Source organism: Panthera onca, chromosome B4, assembly GCF_046562875.1.
Source record: "Panthera onca isolate mPanOnc1 chromosome B4, mPanOnc1 haplotype 2, whole genome shotgun sequence".
NCBI lineage: Eukaryota > Metazoa > Chordata > Mammalia > Carnivora > Felidae > Panthera > Panthera onca.
This window is the reverse complement of record NC_138345.1, coordinates 4,091,754-4,109,606: the sequence shown is the minus strand read 5'-3', so window position 1 is coordinate 4,109,606 and position 17,853 is coordinate 4,091,754. Positions and strand designations below refer to the sequence as shown.

At 41.4% G+C, this 17,853-nt stretch overlaps 1 long non-coding RNA gene across 2 annotated transcripts in view; it reads right to left on the bottom strand.

Moving 5' to 3' along the window:
• Positions 1–17,853, bottom strand: part of LOC132695150 (uncharacterized) — a 206,329-nt gene that overhangs the window by 155,710 nt on the left and 32,766 nt on the right. For both annotated transcript variants that reach the window (XR_013556582.2, XR_009617758.1), the window contains exon 2: positions 3,806–3,992. This is a non-coding gene — a long non-coding RNA (uncharacterized LOC132695150). The remainder of the gene's footprint in view (positions 1–3,805; positions 3,993–17,853) is intronic.

The following is a 17,853-nucleotide window of genomic DNA, read 5'->3' as shown; positions in this document are numbered from 1 at the left end:
CGGGAAACAGATGCTGGCTGATAAGAATTTGCTTATTTTAACAGGGAGACACCAGTGTATGTGCTGGGGTTCCAGTGAATGGGGGTCTGGCTCCACCATTTTCTCTCTGCAGGTGGCAGGACGGCAGCGAACTGAACTATCCTGATCAGAAGATGAGACGCATTTTCCTATTCCTTTTGTTCCGATGCAGGAATTCAAGATGGCCGTGAGCCACGGGCGGGGGGCCTACAGAATAGGAATTTATCCCACAGTCCCACAGAGCCCGCCAAGGCCAAGGCTGCCCGCCACCAAGGAATGAACACCAAGGCAAGTTCACGCTCCCCTCCAAACCCCACCCCTGCCCTGCCCCCCAGGCTTCCAGGGCAAGCCTGAGTGAGAAAACCTGTTTTGCAGATGCCTAGACAAGGCTGGATGAGATCTGACACATCGAGGGGATTATTTATCTCGTCCTGAGTGTAGGAAAAGATCACCTCCCCACCAAGACCAAAAATCTTTTTGTTAAAGAGAAACTCAGAAAGGTTATGGGAAGACAGATGGAGAAGGGGCAGATTTTTTTGAAGTCAGGTCACTGCAAGGACTAGGACACTTGAGCCTACAGACCTTCAACAGTTTAGCAAAGTCTACCTTCCCAGGACGTGTCTTTTTTGAAGAGCAATAAAGTGGTTGAGTCTTGCTGTCTGAGCTTGGTTTTTCCTTTGAGATAGGAAGTGAGCTCCACAGTTATCCCCTCTTTATCCTTCCTTATTTGTTTCCTAAGTGAAAAATTTGGGAGATGATGGGAGCCTCCTTGAATTTTTCTGTTGACATTTTTCAGGGCTTGCTGGCATGACTGGAGGTCATTTTATAGGGAACTGCATCCTATTGGACCAGGGATATAACAGCAATTACAATGGGTGACATTGATTTAATGTGCACATGCGTCCACCACTGGGGCTTCTAAGTACCACTGCACTGTTTCTTTGGAATGATACTGCAAAGCCAGCGCCACTGTAATCTCCCCTTTATAGATGAGGACACTGAAGGAGAGGCCCTGCAACTTGCCTAAAAGAGGCTCATTTTGGAGCTGGAACTTGTCAGGCTGCCACCCTGAAAGCTGAGATCCTGAGTCCATAACTACACTGGAAGGTGCCCTCACCTCCCACAACTCAGAGGACATCCTGGGCCACCCTCCGCACCTAAACAATCACCTCGTCCGGACTCTGAAGACCAAAGCTGCCGTGTACAGCTAAGAGTCGTGGAGCGTATCAGAGCTCACTCTCCAAACCGTATTATCCCATACACTTCTTGTTACTCAATTTTGCTATTAATCGGGAAACTACTCAGCTATTTGGAAATGTCTTGAAGGTCCTAATGTACTCAACACACCATGACTTAATTTGACTGTTGCCAAACTATGTTTTAAAACTATTTCCAGTTGGGGCACCTGGGCGGCTCAATCGGTTGGGCGTCCGACTCCGGCTCAGGTCATGACCTCACGGTTCGTGGGTTCGAGCCCCGTGTCAGGCTCTGTGCTGATGGCCCAGAGCCTGGAGCCTGCTTCGGATTCTGTGTCTCCCTCTCTCCCTCCCTACCCTGCTCTTGCTCTGTTTCCCTGTCTCTCAGAAATAAATACACATGAAAAAAATTAAAGAAAAAATAAAACTGTTCCCAGTTGAAGTCCTTAAAATATATGTGAAATAAACAAAATCAGGGGTACACAGAAATGGAACATAGGGACTATAAGAATATAATTTAAAAAAATTAAAATTTACCCAGAGTCCTCTGAGTTTCAGAAAGTTTATCTATGGATAGGGTAACAAGCTATTATTTTGTCTTCACTTTGGATGTCGAAAGGAAAAAATAAGTTTATCTTGGAATAGAAATCACACAAGCTATATAATGAAGGGCATGTTCTGTCAATGCTTTGTAAGCCCAGGGTTTTGCCAGGAATTTAGTAAAATTTCTAGAAATTTCTTCCACGCAGAATCTTTCAAAAGGAGCTCTTGCTTTGAGGCTATAGCTCAAAATCCAAGGCTTCAGGTCAAAAGGATCAGGACAGATGATTCTGTAGTTTAGTAATTCTGGAGATCCACACATTTATTTCAATAGCTGAAAGTGCTATAATCTGACACTTTTTTGCATAATCTCTTATTTAACAGCTTTCTATCAAGCCCTGGAAAATAATTTGACATTTCCAGAAACCCAATATTGCTTCTTAATACAATACTGAAACAAAAATTTTTTTTAGCTGAAATACCAATATAATGAAATATGTGCTCCAATTTGGAAATAAGCAAATCAAAATTATACAGATGAAAATAAATGTAGAGTATTGATTTTAGCAGTAATAGCTAGCATTACTTTCAGGGAAGTTCTCTTTTCTTACTCTGTTGCCTTGACTTCACTTACCCTCCCGTCCCCGTTTCACTGAGTACGAAAAACTAGGAAATGGCTGCGGATTCAGTAGGATTTCCGAGCCCAAGAGAACACGGTGAGCCAGAGCTGATGCTGAACTGTATCCACCTGGGAAATGCCTTTAACTCTTCTGTTAACAAACCCCACTCACAGCAACACCACAGCTGTAGTAGCACCGACGTGGCACCCTGCCTAGGTGCTAGTGGATGAGGCCCATTAGCTCTATGTCTGAGTTCTAGAAAGAACCGAGTTTTTGTATGTATGTATGTACGTATGTACGTATGTATGTATGTATGTATTTATTGTTAAGAGAGAGACAGCAAGTGGGGGAGGGAGAAAGACAGAGGGAGACAGAGAATTCCAAGCAATGTTCATGCTGTTGGCGCAGAGTCTGATGTGGGGTTCAAACTCAATGGAACGGGAGATCATGACCTTTGCTGAAATCAAGAGTCGGATGCTTAACCGACTGAGCCACCCAGGCGCCCTGAAAGAATCCAGTTTCTAATGTGGTGGAGGTGAGTTGTGCCTATAAACACTCGAGATGTATGGTCTTGTTGAAAGCAAGGGTGTGCAGCTCAAAAACATCACTCACAATTGACCAAGTCATTCTCGTACTAAGGAAGCTCTTTAAGAAATAACGCCAGACTTCACGAGGTGGCGGCTGAACTCTAGAATGAACTGCCAAGACTGCTATGAGTGTACATGCTGAGATTTTAGGAGACTCAGATATCTAGCACTGCTTGTCAAATCCAGACCAGTTCTGACATGGTTTATTTCCTAAGGCCCCCCCATAGGACTATCTTTCTTCCGGCTCCCACTACATAGACGTCTATGGTAAAAGTTCGATCGAGATGTTACTTTCTGTTGAGATGGGAGAGGAATAGAAAGAGAGAACTAAGTTTTATGGTATGAACTTCTGGGTCACCAAATCCAATATTTGTTTAATTTCTTGCAGATTTTTGAGGTCGTACCACAAGTATACTTGAAATTCAAACTAACGTTAGCTCTGAAGAAATGTAAACTTGGAGATCTTATGTCCCCATAAGAAACTACTTTTAATACAAATAACATATTTTTTGAATATTTTGAATATGCTATTAAAAAGGTGTTTTAATTAACCAGACATGTTTTCATAATCGTTAATGTTGTTTTCCATTATAATTACAGTGAGAGTATCGGATTATCTGTCTACTCCCCACACCGCGGCCTCTTACTGGGAAACGACACTTGCACAAATCCACATGGTCACATGGGTGACTCCCAGCACCTGTGATGGTCTTGTGTTTAGGCAACAATCACCTCAAACGGGGCCCACCTAATTAGACCAGGCCACCGACAGGTTCATTTCCAAGGAATCACAATTGGGGCTAAGAGGCTTATCCGATTTCTTGACCATATGCTGGATCCTTACCATGTTTGAAGCTTCTGGAAGCTTTGATCTCTACCATGTGGATGAGTGAAGACAGTGGCAAAGACACAAGCATGACGCCGACCCACAGAGGATGTCTTTCCAGGACCTTTCATTCCAGATGGGTCATTAAAATAACTCAAAGCATCTGCCATTCAGGTTGCCTTTCTTCTTCTCCAAGTGTTTCATTCTGAAAATAAATAAATATGTTTTAAAAATGTGTAAGTATGGGGCACTTGGGTGGCTCAATCAGTTAAACATCCAACTTCTGCTCAGGTCATGATCTCACAGCTCGTGAGTTCAAGCCCTTCATCGGGCTCTGCACTAACATCATGGAGCTTGCTTTGAATCCTCTGTCCCTCTCTCTCTTTGCTCCTCCTCCAGTCTCTCTCTCTCTCTCTCTCTCTCTCTCCCCCTCTCTCAAAAATAAACATTAAAAAAAAGATAAAGTGTGTTAACTATGATACAAAAGGGTTTTGTGACATAAAGAATTATCAGAGACTCATGAGTGCAAATTACCATTAGAACAATCTGGAAGTAATGCCTCATTGTAAATTATCCTCAAAAAATTCACATTATGTCTTAATGAACAGCACAACAACAAATGTTCAGGAAAGCTAATTTGTAAGAGACGAAAACATCAAAACTAAAAGTAATTCAAATGTGACATAAATATACTCACAGGACAGGAGACGGTGGAAGAGGTTTCAGGGTTTATGCAGGAAGTATTTCCCTCCTTTCACTCAAAGCACTAACAGCTTTAGGAAATCAAGTAACGCATTTCTGGCGGGCTTAGCAACGTCTTTATCAAATAATTTTCCCTGTCTAATAGTGACTGTGAATTCGCATTTGGTGGTAGGTGAGAAGGGAAGTATGTACTTGTCACGGAAGGTTTTATCACGCGTATCCCCAAGCTATGGGAAATTGCTCACTTATTTTAATCTGATGCACCATGAAGCCACCACATTTTTGCCTATTATCTGTGACAGACTATAGGACACTTCTGTTGCTCACAAGTTTTAAATGCATTAATATGCCTTTTTATAGCTTGCTCCCTTGGCACATGTGAGTTTTGCATGTTGAAGCGTTCACGCAAGATGCTCTTAAGGGACAAAAATGACAAGATATTCTATCTAGCTTCCTGTTAAAGAACTTCTAACAGAAGAGTCAATTATTTTTTTATTATCATGTAACAAAGGCCTACCAGACATAGGTCTAATCTTGTCTGTGCTTGATCATACAGCTCTCACCCAGGGCATCTCCAGACTGTTATGAAATACAAAGTCTAAAATAAGGTTACCTAATATTATTACTTTGGGTTAGTTGTCTTGGAATAAAATAAATCAGTTTGCTTTTTAAATAAAAAAAAATTTTTTTTGGAGAGACAGAGCTAGTGGGCATGCGCACAAGGGAGGGGCAGACAGAGGGGGAGAGAATCTTAATGGAGAAGGCTCCGTGCTCTGCATGGAGTCCAACGTGTGATCACACGACCCTGGGGTCATGACCTGAGCTGAAATCAAGAGTCGGATGCTCAATCAACCAAGTCACATTTAGGATGAGCCCCTAAGTGAAATTTTTGATAAACAAAAATTTCCACTGTTTTCAAAAATACTTACTTGCCAAATAAAAGATCTTTATTTTATCTTTAATTTCTTGTCTAGATAATTTGTAACCTAGAAATAACTTTCAGTGTAAAGATATTTGCAAGACTACAGCAGAGAGTCTCTTTGTTTTTCCTGAACCATTTGGAAATAAGCTGTCAGCACGATGCTCCGTCACTTGTAAACATTTCGGTGTGTAATGCTCACACACTAGAACATTCTCTTATGTAACCAAAATGCAAATGTCAAAATCAGGAAATTAATATTATACATCATCACCATCTAATCTATTCATTCAAATCTTGCCAATTGTTCCAATAATACCCTCTGGGAAGGCAGAAGATCTAATTCAGAAGGCATGTTGTACTCAACTGTTCTGCCTCGTAGTCTCCTCCGATCTGGATTAGTGCCTCAGACTTTCCGTGTCCTTCCTGACCTTGAACATTTGAAGAGTACATGACAGTTATTTTCACAAACCTCCTTGAGTTACAAGTGTCTCTGGTGGAATCACTTAAGAAATGGTAGACTTCTCACTTACTGCTTTCCTTTTTCCCTTTTCTTGCTTCCAAGATGAAAAATCATAAAATAATTTTAGATAAGGAGCACCTGGGTGGCTCAGTCGGTTAAGCGTCTGACTTCAGCTCAGGTCGTGATCTCATGGTTGATGAGCCTGGACCCCAAGTCGGGCTCTGTGCTGACAGTGCAGAGCCTTCTTTGAATCCCCCGTCCCTGTCTCTCCCTGCCCCTCCCCCTCTTGTGTTCTCGCTCTCTCAAAAATAAATAAACATTAAAAAATTTAACAAACGGGCTCCTGGATGGCTCAGTTGGTTAAGCGTCCGACTTCAGCTCGTGTCATGATCTCACAGTTCCTGAGTTTCAAGCCCCGTGTTGTGCTCTGTGCTGACAGCTCAGAGCCTGGAGCCTGATTCGGATTCTGTGTGTGTGTCTCTCCCTGTCCCTCTCCTGCTTGTGTTGTCTGTCTCTATCTCTCTCTGTCTCTCAAAAGTAAATACATAAACGTTAAAAAATTAAAAACATAATTTAAGTAAAAAATATTTCAGTTTCATCTCGACTATCTCCCAAATATGAATAAAACTCACATATGGACTTATAATAAAAATATGAATTTGCAAAATGGCAATCTGGAGTTGAAGACTCCTAAGGAGATCATGCAAGTCCTAAAAGCATTCAACACAGGAATACCCACTGGATTTCCCCGATGACCCAAAATCTCAGACCTTGGTACCACTTCATTGTCAAAAACTGACGGGAAACTAAAAGTAATGAGATATGCTTCAATTATAACCAAAGATAAATGAAAATTCCTATTCTCATCCTCTTTCAAAATTGTCATGAGACTCAGAACTGCCTAACCTGGGCTTAGAAGACAAATCTGCTTTTAATTTCATCGGTTTCCACTTCTGTAATTGGAAGAATTGATCGTGCACACCATTTTTAAAAGCCTTACAAATGTGCTAAAAATATTATGGCCACTATATGTGCTTCCATACGCACTTGGGTCGGTTTACAAAGCACTCATTGGATAAGTGAATTACGTTTTAAATACCTGGAAATAATAAGTTAACGTGGAATTTCTACATTTAAAGAAATCTCTTCAAAAAGACAAGGATAGTTATAAGAGAATCTGTTGTTTGAGAATCGCCGCAATATACTGAGTCGCTCACACCCACTGGAACGGTTCTTGTGGGAAACAAAAGAAACGAAACCAGAAAATAACAAGTGTTAACAAGAATGTGGAGGAATTAAAATCCTGGTGCTGCTGGCAGGGCTGTAAAGTGATGCAGCAACTACGGAGAACGGCGCGGTGGTTCCCAACAAATCAAAAACAGATTTGCTATATGGTCCAGCAATCCCAGCAAACTGGCTCCCACAGTGGCCGTCCTGTTCTGCGTTCGCAGCAGGGGTGAACGAGCGTCCCTGCTGCCCCAGGAGCGCGCCCCAGTCTGGTGCCCTCCGCGGTTTGGATTTCATCATTCCGCAGGTGCGCAGGCTTTCCTCACTGCTGTTCTCACCTGCAGTTCCCCGATGGCACAGGACGTGGAGCATCTTTCCGTGTGCTTATCTGCCATCTGTATGCTTTCTTCGGCGAGGGATCTGCTCAGGTCTTCTGCCCATTTTTAACCGTTTTGTTTTGTTTTCTTATTGGTGAGTTTTAAGAGTTCTTTTTCTATATTGGATGACGGTCCTTTATCAAATGTGTCTTTTGCCAAGTGTGTTCTTCCAGTTTGTGGCTTGTCTTCTTTTGTTTCGTTGTTTTTGTTTTTGCTTTTTTTTTTTGTAATCAAATTTAACATATTATGCAAAAGCAATACTTACTGGGAGGAAGAGGGTCAAAGGCAGTAAAATTAAACCAATATCATGGTACTGCTGATGGCTTTTAAGTATGTGCTTGTATTTCTTCTATTAATGTGAGTTACAAATTGAAGTGCATTTCTGTTTTTTTTTTTATTCTACATGTGTATGATTAGACTAACCTTGTAAGCAAAAGGTCACACTATCTGCTATCAGTAATACCAATATGCTGGTGACATTCACTCTTCCTTGGCTCTTGACTATGCCATTGGGTCCGCTGCCCCTGGTTGCCTTCTATTTAGCTGAAAGACCAGGGAGCGAATGGAAGTCTTATCGCCTTCATTTGAAATTGGGAGAATAGATTGGCTAAGAGGTCATTTCATGTGTGCCATGTACAAAAGTCATGGATTAAAGACAATTTTCAGTTTCATGTTTTACTTTCCTTTCAGTGCACTGACCACAGGAGAGAGAAGAACACCCATTGTCTTCAGGATCCAGGGAGCATTGGGAATCCCTCACAACACCCCTGGGTGCCTCTGCATACAGCAATAATAATTAGCCTACTCATCCACCCAGTAGATCCAGTGAAACTACGTGCATGACACTTTTTCTTTTCCGAATAGGATTGGGTAGCTCCCTGTACTACTTTCGGTCTCTGAACTAGCACAGACAGCATTACCTTCCCAGAAGGAGTTCATACACCTGCATTCATGGTTATATTTTTTTAATTCGTTCATTTTGCTTTGACAGCCATGACTGCATGTTCTGTGTTTCACCAATGAGCCCAACAGTGAACTGAATCATCTCCTTTTTCCAACCCATGAGTTTAGCCAGCCTATGTAATGCAGTATTTCATCATAAAGGAATAGTTCCGATCATTTTCTGTTAGGTTTGTGGTTGTAGACACGGTCAGGCCATTCACAGAAAAACAAAACACCAGTGAAAGAAATCTCCTTGTGGCAGGCATGGGGGGTGGGGAGGTGTCTACGATTTTGTGGAGGCAGCTCAGTGGACAGAGGCAGCAGGCTGATCTGTATTTAAGTTTCAGGCTTGTTGTGCGTTGTTTGAAAATGTTATGCTTACATTGATAAGAAAAATAATTAAGATAAGACTTCCTGAAATAGAGATATTTTTGAGTTTTCCTCTAGACTCATGATGTAACCCTGAAACCCCTGTGGTATTTCAGGCTAATTTAGATTTGCAGTATTCCAGGATGAGCTCATCTCTGGAGCATCAGTTTAAGGGAAAGGCCTGGATAGGAGACGTGCAATTATCTGGGAGTCCAACTCCCCAGTCCCCGCCATTGTGAGAAGCAAGAGGTGCTTTCCTTTTGTCACTGATTTTGTAAGGACTGGTTAATACTTATTATCATAAGTTTTTGCAAGGAATTGTCCTTATTTCCCTATTTTTTAGCACTATGAGTACATATAAGCAAAGAAAATAATGGTATGGAATTCATTGCAGAATTTAAATCATCACACAGGAAAGGAAAGATTTGATCTTTTGCTCAATAAAAAGGAATCTGTAGAATTGAGATCCTGGTAGATAGATACTGAGGTGTGGTTCTAATGGATACAATATCTTTTAAGGGAAACAGAATGAGAAAAAAAAATACCCTGAGGTTCTCAATGGTCTATTTAGAAGGTGATCAAAGGAAATAAATGATTATATTTTCAAAAGTAAATTTCTAGCTGCATAATGAAAATAGTAAATATCATATCTCACAGCAAAACTAAAAATAAAAGGATAGATATTAAATCATAATTCTCACCACCTCTAGGATCTTAATGGCTGGCAATGAGTATCATATGTACAAAAAGTGGTCATAATTTAACAAATTTGGAATCTGCCTAAGAAAATGAACCATAAGGAGGGCATACCAACTGAAAAAAATTTCAACAATAAGCAGAAACGTCACATAAGTCCTTAACAGTTGCATGCAATCAAAAAGATATAAATATTTGGGGCGCCTGGGTGGCTCGGTTGGTTAAGCATCCGACTTTGGCTCAGGTCGTGATCTCACGGTCCGTGAGTTCGGGCCCCGCGTCGGGCTCTGTGCTGATGGCTCAGAGCCTGGAGCCTGCTTCCGATTCTGTGTCTCCCTCTCTCTCTTCCCCTCTCCTGTTCATGCTCTGTCTCTCTCTGTCTCAAAAATAAATAAACGTTAAAAAAAAGATATTAATATTTTTTTAAATTTAAAATAGGGGAAAAAAGTAGGAACCTCAATATTTTGCCCACAAACAGTATTTTCTCAAAATATACATAGCGTTCTGCTAACTAATGGAAAATACAAAGAAATACTTGTGAATATAACATTTGAAAAGCAAATGAGTTTAGGTACTAGAAAATAAAATGAAATAAACCAAAGGAGATTATTTTGAATGGAAAAGTACAATTACATTAAAATATACTGAGTTATAATTCAAAGCAGAGCACTTAAGACACTGCCTCATTTTTACAGTGCTCAGCTAGGAGAAGACGATGAGTTTGAAGACAATCATACACAGGTACAGTGTTATTAGTTCAGAAAGATATCAACAACTCCCATACATGCACTGTGTGTATCTGAGAGGTAACACGCTTGGACGTGTTGGGGACACAGACAAAACTTGGGATGTTCAGGATGTCTCTGCAGCAGGCATCTTTACCCCTGGCTCATGCTCAAGGAAACAGAGATCATGAATATTCAAAAACTCAATTCACAAAGCCAGTAAATAAACACAAAATACACATCGAATTACAATGTGGCAAACCTTGGGAATGGCTGAAACGACCCCAAAGCCATTAGCAAGAATTATTTTGTGTATATGCACAGACAGCATGCATTTGCAATCAGAAATACCATATTACTGGGGTGCCCGGGTGGCTCAGTCGGCTAAGCTTCTGACTTTGGCTCAGGTCATGATCTCAAGGTTCATGAGTTCAAGCCCCAAATCGGGCTCTGTGCCGACAGCTCGGAGCCTGGAGCCTGTTTCAGATTCTGTGTCTCCCTCTTTCTCTGCCTTTCCCCCACTCACACTCTGTTTCTCTCTGTCTTTCAAAAATAAATAAACATTAAAAAAAATGAAAAAGAGACAAACCAAAAAACAGACTCTTAACTATAGAGAACAAACTGGTGGTTTGGGGGTGGGTGAACTAGGTGGTGGGGATTAAGAGTACACTTATGATGAGCACTGAGTAATGCATAGATTGTTGAATCATTATATTTTATACCGAAGACTAACATGGCACTGTATGATAACTATATCGGAATTAAAATAATTAATAATAGTAATAATAATAATAATAATAATAATACAGATCTTTATATTGAGAATTCTTTTGTCTTTGGGATACTCAGGGAAGTTCCAGAAGACCTACCACAGCAAAGGGACCAGATTGGAAGTTTCATACTAGATGTTACCTTGGTGTGGGTCGGAGGAAGGATGGGTTGCAGGAGCCCAAATTGGCTAATTCCAAAAGGATAGGAGCCACTCCAGCCCACTGTGAAGGGAAGTTAGAGGGTCAGCACAACTGAAGTAAGTTCAGTCACTTGTTACTATTTTCTTCATTTACAGGTTTGGAAAAAGAGGTAAGAGAGATTGGAGAGGCCAACTAAGGCTGAGAATGATTTAAGAAACCACAATAACGTTGTATCGTGCTGCGAATAGCGTATGTTTCCAAACCTGTGATTAAGTGATGTGGCAGTGATGTGGGGCCATGGCCTGCAGCCCTCGCTGCAGTTATGAGGGGCACTGACCTCCTGTGGTCAAGATGGTGAGGCAGAAGGTAAATGTTTCCTACACAGTATCTATTCTCTTCCTCCACAGAACCTCACATTGATTCAGGGCAGGATGCACACATCCAGAAGATTAAACGTTCCGTCTCTTTTTCGTCTCGTCATGGCATGTGGCTATACTCTGGCCAACAGGGTGCAAGCAGAAATGTGTGGGAATTTCAGGAAGACTCTATAAAGGGAGGGGGATCAACCTTCTCCTTCCTCCACCCTGCTGCCCAGAATGCTCACGTGATGGACGAAGGCCAGCAGCCACACTGAGCCATGAGGCCCACACTGACGGACCGAAGCACAGAAATTGCAGAGACTTCAAGGCTTGGGGAGCAGCCATACCATCTCTAAACTGCCAGATGAAGGGCTTTTTTTTTTCAATGTTTGTTTACTTTTGAGACAGAGCACGAGCAGGGGAGGGACTGAGAGAGAGGGAGACACAGAATCTGAGGCAGGTTCCAGACTCTAAGCTGTCAGCACAGAACTTGACAGGGGGCTCGGACTCACAAGCCATGAGATCATGACCTGAGTCAAAGTCGGAAGCTTAACCGACTGAGCCACCCAGGTGGCTCCGATGGGCTTCCTTTCTTGTGAGAGATGGAAACATCCATCTTTTCAGAATCACTGCTGTTTGGGGCTTCTCTGTTACATTAAGCCACGTGCAATTCTGCGTGATAGGAAGGGGCATGGAAAGGGGGTTGGGAAGTCACTCTCGGGCTTAGGACAAAGAAAGGAGGAAGGACTGGGAAAGCATTTCTGGCCACGTCATCCCCTCCTCCGGGCTCCATGTGAATTGCCAGGAGAGAGGTGGGAACTTTCACCCTGAGTACCTTCTAGGGAAACAACACACCAGAAGGGCTCATGTTGTTTTAAGAGTCTTCATCATGTTCTGTCGTTCTGCACGCAACGCAACCTTGAGCTTTCTACGACTGGTGACTCAGTGTCCCCAGTTTGTGGACATTGCCCCTACAGGTCACTGTTGAGCAGTAATCCAGATGTGATCTGATCCACAGAGACTTGGAGAAGCACGAGAGTCCCACCCACCTCTAATGGAGGCGGAGCGGGTGAGACTCAGGATGCCGCACAGCTACCCAGCGTCCCGGAGGCAGGGCTCCAGCGGAAGGAAGCGATGCCCAAGGGACTTCAACAATGGTGGATCCATACAGAAGAAGGAATATTATTCAGCCGAGGGCAGGAAGGAACTTCTGTCACTTGTGATGACAGGGATGAACTGGGGGAAGGGGCATCATGCTAAGTGAGACAAGTCAGACAAAGAGAGACAAATGCTGTGCGGTGTCACTTACATGGGGAATCTAAAGGGGAAAAAAAATTCAAGTTCATAGAAACAAGAAACTAAAATGGTTGCCAGACTCTGGTGGGTGGGGAAAATAGGGAGAGGCTGGTAAAAGGGTATAAACTTTCAGCTGTAAGATGAGTAAGGTCTGAGGATCTACAATAGGGGACGATAGTTGACAACAATGGATTGTAAAGCTGAAATTTAGCGAGAGTAGCAGAACTTAAATGTTCTTATCAGAGAGACACAGAGAGAGAAACCTGAGGTGACAGATGTGTTCATAAATTGGATGGTAGGATTCCTTTCATGTTACGTGTATCAAATCATCATGATGTACATTTTATTTAAACAAAAATTTTTTATTTATTTTTAGAGTGGGGGGGAGGGGCAGAGAGAGATGGAGGGAGAGAGCCTCCCAAGCAGGCTCTGCACTGTCAGCACAGAGCCCAACACGGGGCTCAAACTCGCGAACCACGAGATCATGACCTGAGCTGAAATCAAGAGTCAGATGCTTAACCCACTGAGCCACCCAGATTTCCCCCATGATGTACATTTTAAATGTATTATAATTTTGTCGGTTCCACCTCAAAAAATCTGAAAGAAACATAAAACAAACAAAAGCTGCAAACAAACAGCTAACGGCCCCCGCACAGTGGTTATAACTATGTGACGCCAGGAGGCAGTTCCACTGGTGGTGGCGGCTGTGGGAGCAAAACCACGTGGGGGCAACACGGCCATCTCACTGCAGGCATGTGGTTGTGTCTTCAGTGATTTGCAGCCCTGACAGCTGGGGCACAAAGATGGGACCCTTTCGTTCTCACGCTGTACCCAAAATACAGAACAGGGACACGGCTAAAATCAGGCACAGACACACAGGTCAGCGAGTATTTCCGTAATGCTTGTTCTACATAAGAGACGTGAAATAAGCAATCGAAAAGCACATTATTAAAGCCAAAAACCAAACAAAACAAAAAAATGGGGGAGGGGCTCAGAGTAATCCTATCAAAGGCACGCTTTTTCATTGCCCCGTTCTGTACTCTGCTTTGTGAGCACACGTATTTCCTAAAGTCGACGTGCTTTTTATTCGTACACCAAAGAAGTAAATGTCGCCCTCGCAAACACGTTACTGCTTCCTCCTCGAGTAAAATCCTGTGTGCTGCCACTGCCTTGGAACGACAGGTCTGAAATATCTACACCATCTGGAGCAAACGGTTTAGCTTCCAGCTGTATTCGTTTAGCTCTTCATCTTGTCGAAGTGGAAAAGCTGAGTGTCGACGCAAGTGCTTCTTTTGGACAGAGCGAAAGGAGGTTTAATCTGCACTTTGTATATACACAGAAAGCCTAGACTTTGAGCTAAAGGCATTTCCCCCATGCCCAATGGAATCACTTCTCATTCTTTCCCAGTAGAGTTGCCTGAATTTATGGGCCAGCTATAGCCATCCCTCTCAGAAGGGATTACATTGCTGTGGGGCTTCAGAATTTCTGAAATGCTTTGATCTGTCAGAATCTGTGACACGATGCTCCCTGTGAGGCCATGCTGCATGGATTAGTCTAAAAGAAATCATACTGGAATGGTAAACTGCAGAGAAGAAAACATTGATTTCGATTCTCAAGATTTTTTTTTTCCCCAACATTTGGAAACAGACTTTATTTTCCTCAGCTTGGACAGCGAGGCAGGACAGCATCGCAGATAAGAGCATAGCCCCTGCATGCAAGCCGCTGGGGTTGAGTCCCCATCCTGACGCACACCTCTTAAGGCTCTTCTGCAAAACGGTACAGGATTAACATCTATCTCAGAGGGATACTTGGAGGGCTAAAGAAGATGACTTAATATAAAACATCAGAAACAGTGACTGGGTAAAAAGTAAGCACTCTATTGGTACTTATTCATATTAGGGAAGTTGCTTTTTGGCTGTTGTTTTTAAATATGATGCTATCCTAGAAAGAGTTCACCTATGCAGGCTCTCAATATACATCTTTAAAAGAAGGGAGTAGGAAATTGAAATTTCTGAACATAGTACAGTTAGCTGTTTTACCCTTCTTTTGTTCCTATTTAAGTTTCTCCACATCGTATGATGGAGGTATTTTTAGTCCCATTTTTACATAAAGCAATAAAGAATATGCAACTCATGAGGGGTAATGTACACACTGTATACTAAGATTAAATACAATACAAATACTGTATAAAGAGAGCTAAAATTCTGTAGTTCCAGAGGAAAAAAAAAGTTAGATATTCTAAAACATGCTTGTCAAAGCTAAATTAAAAGAACATTCTCAATCATCCATTTAACTACCACGTATATATAATATTTGGCACATTTTTAAATGAAATAAATAAAATTAAATTTAAACTATTAAAAGAATTGACTCTATATTCTTATGACTTTCACTGGTAAAAATTCAATAGGGCCTTTTTTTCTAATAGATTGGAAGACTTAATATTCTTTTTTTTTCTTCCAAAATTTTATTTAAATTCAAGTAGGTTAACATATAATGTAGTATTGGTTTTGGGAGTAGAATTCAGATTCATCACTTGCATGTAACACTCGGTGCTCATCCCAAGTGCCCTTGTTAATGCCCATCACCCATTTAGCCCATCCCCCACCCATCTCCCCTCCAGCAACCCTCGGTTTGTTCTCTGTAGTTAAGAGTTTCCTATGATTTGCCTTTCTGTCTGTTTTTATCTTGTTTTATTTTTCTTTCCCGTCCCCTCTGTTCTTCTGTTTGGTTTCTTAAATTCCACATTGAGTAAGATCATATGGTGTCTTTCTCTGACTGACTTCTTACCATCCATGTTGTGGCAAATGGCAAGATTTCATTCTTTTTGATCACTGAGTAATATTCCATTGTACATATATATATACCACATCTTTCTTCATTCATCAGTTGATGGACATTTGGGCTCTTTCGATAACTGGCTATTGTTGCTGGTGCTGCTATAAACATCAGGGTGCATGTACCCATTAGAATCAGTATTTTTGTAGCCTTTGGATAAATACCTAGTTGGCGGGTCATAGGGTAGTTTTATTTTTAACTTTTTGAGGAACCTGCATACTGTTCTCCAGAGTGGCTGCACCAGTTCGCATTTCCACCAGCAGTGCAAGAGGGTTCCCCTTTCTCCGCATCCTCGCCAACATCTGTTATTATCTGAGTTAGTAACTTTAGCCATTCTGACAGGTGTGAGGTGGTATCTCATTGTGGTTTTGATATATATTTCCCTGATGATGAATGATGTCAAGCATTTCTTCATGTATCTGTTGGGTATTTTGTTAAATAGAGTTATTTTTCATCTTAAAAAGGATTAAACAGTCCAAAGTCAAAATTACTCTTCACAAAGCCATAGGCGGCCCCGAAACATAGTCAAAATATCTCATTTGGGTGCTGCATTCTGTGAAGTATTCTTTTGGAACACTAAAGTCTGAGTTGGTGAGTGGAAAAAAGAAAAATTGTACAAGCGGGTAACTGATCACTTAAACCATTGTTCCTTTATGACAACAGTAAGATCTTGACTCAGGAAGTAGAAGTGGTTTTAAAATCTAAAGTTTCCTCTTGCTGGTAGGACAAAGTTTATTTTAATTGTCTGTACAGTTCATACAGGGTAACAGATTTGTTAGTTACAGAAAACATTAAAAGAGCTACTAAATAATACCTTGAAATAGAAGGCATTATGTTCTACATTCTGGGCATACATTCAGTACTCATATGATAGGATTCATTTTTTCCCTCATATTTTACATGTTTGCATTTATTCACCCATTCCTTAAAATATAAATTTAATATTTCCAAGAAAATTCTGTTTAAAAATCGTTATTTGATTTTCAATCTGCCAATTTTACCTTGTCGTTTGGTATTTATTTAACAAAAATACTGTGTTTTAAATTACATGACTATCTGGTATACAATGGAGGGTATTTAGATTTCAGAGCCAAATGTGGCATTATGATTACCGTCCCATGTTTCCACGCTGTGCTTTGAGAAGACCCACATGATTTGGGTCCACAGAGATGTTTCCTGTTTGCCGTGCCTCTTTCGGCAATTTCATGGTTTATTCGCCAGCGTCCATTTGGGCCGGCTCAGCTTCTGGGGGCACAGGTGGCCGACTGAAGTGGCAATTAGCTGAAGGCCCTGCTGCTTGAAGGTGTGAACAGAAATTTTATGACCACCTCCGAATGCAGACACTCGAGGTTGTGTGCCAAAAGTCTAACTGAAGACTATGGAAATCTAAAGCAGGCTTTTCAAGACTCTGATGCTTATAAATAAACAAATGGAATTCACACATCATGCATGCATTTTATGTGACATGCTTTACAAAAAATAAAGGATGACATTTTCAAAGAATTGAGAGCCTTTGATCATATTTTTAGGAAAACAAGACATTTAGGATGTATTTAAATTCTGTTTTACTCATGCAAGGAGCAGATATGGATTATCCACTGGCTGCTAGGTGCTGGGCTATCTACCAAGGGGTGGCAGGTGAACTGGGGGTGGTTCATTCTTTCAAACCCATCTCATTTTAGTAGAAGTGTATCTAGGATTACCTGAGAACTAAGAATCAAAATACTCAAATGAAGCAAACATACATAAAATACTATGGGCAGTCAAATCCGTGGGTGCAAACATTCATGGTTTGTTTCATTCATGTAGTATCCTTCTAAGACAGCACACTTATTTTATTCAAGAGCAAGAAACACTTTGTGTTCAATAATTGATTCAAAGTAAATGGTTTTGAGCATGGTATAAAGAGCATCCTATAATTGTGCTTTCTCTGTAAAACAAATTTGACAATTTCCTGTCATATATAAATTAATGATTACTTCTAACACCAGAGTTTTTTTGTTTTAAGTTTATTTATTTATTTTGAGAGAGACAGAGACAGTGTGAATGTGGGGGGGGCAGAGAGAGAGGAGAGAGAGAAGATCTCAAGCAGGCTCCCCACTGCCAGCTCAGAGCCTGATGCGGGGCTCGAACCCATGAAGCCGCGAGATCATGACCTGTGCCAAAATCAAGAGTTGGATGCTTAACCAACTGAGCCACCTGCGTGCCCCCACAACAGAGTTTTTACTGGCATGTATGTGAA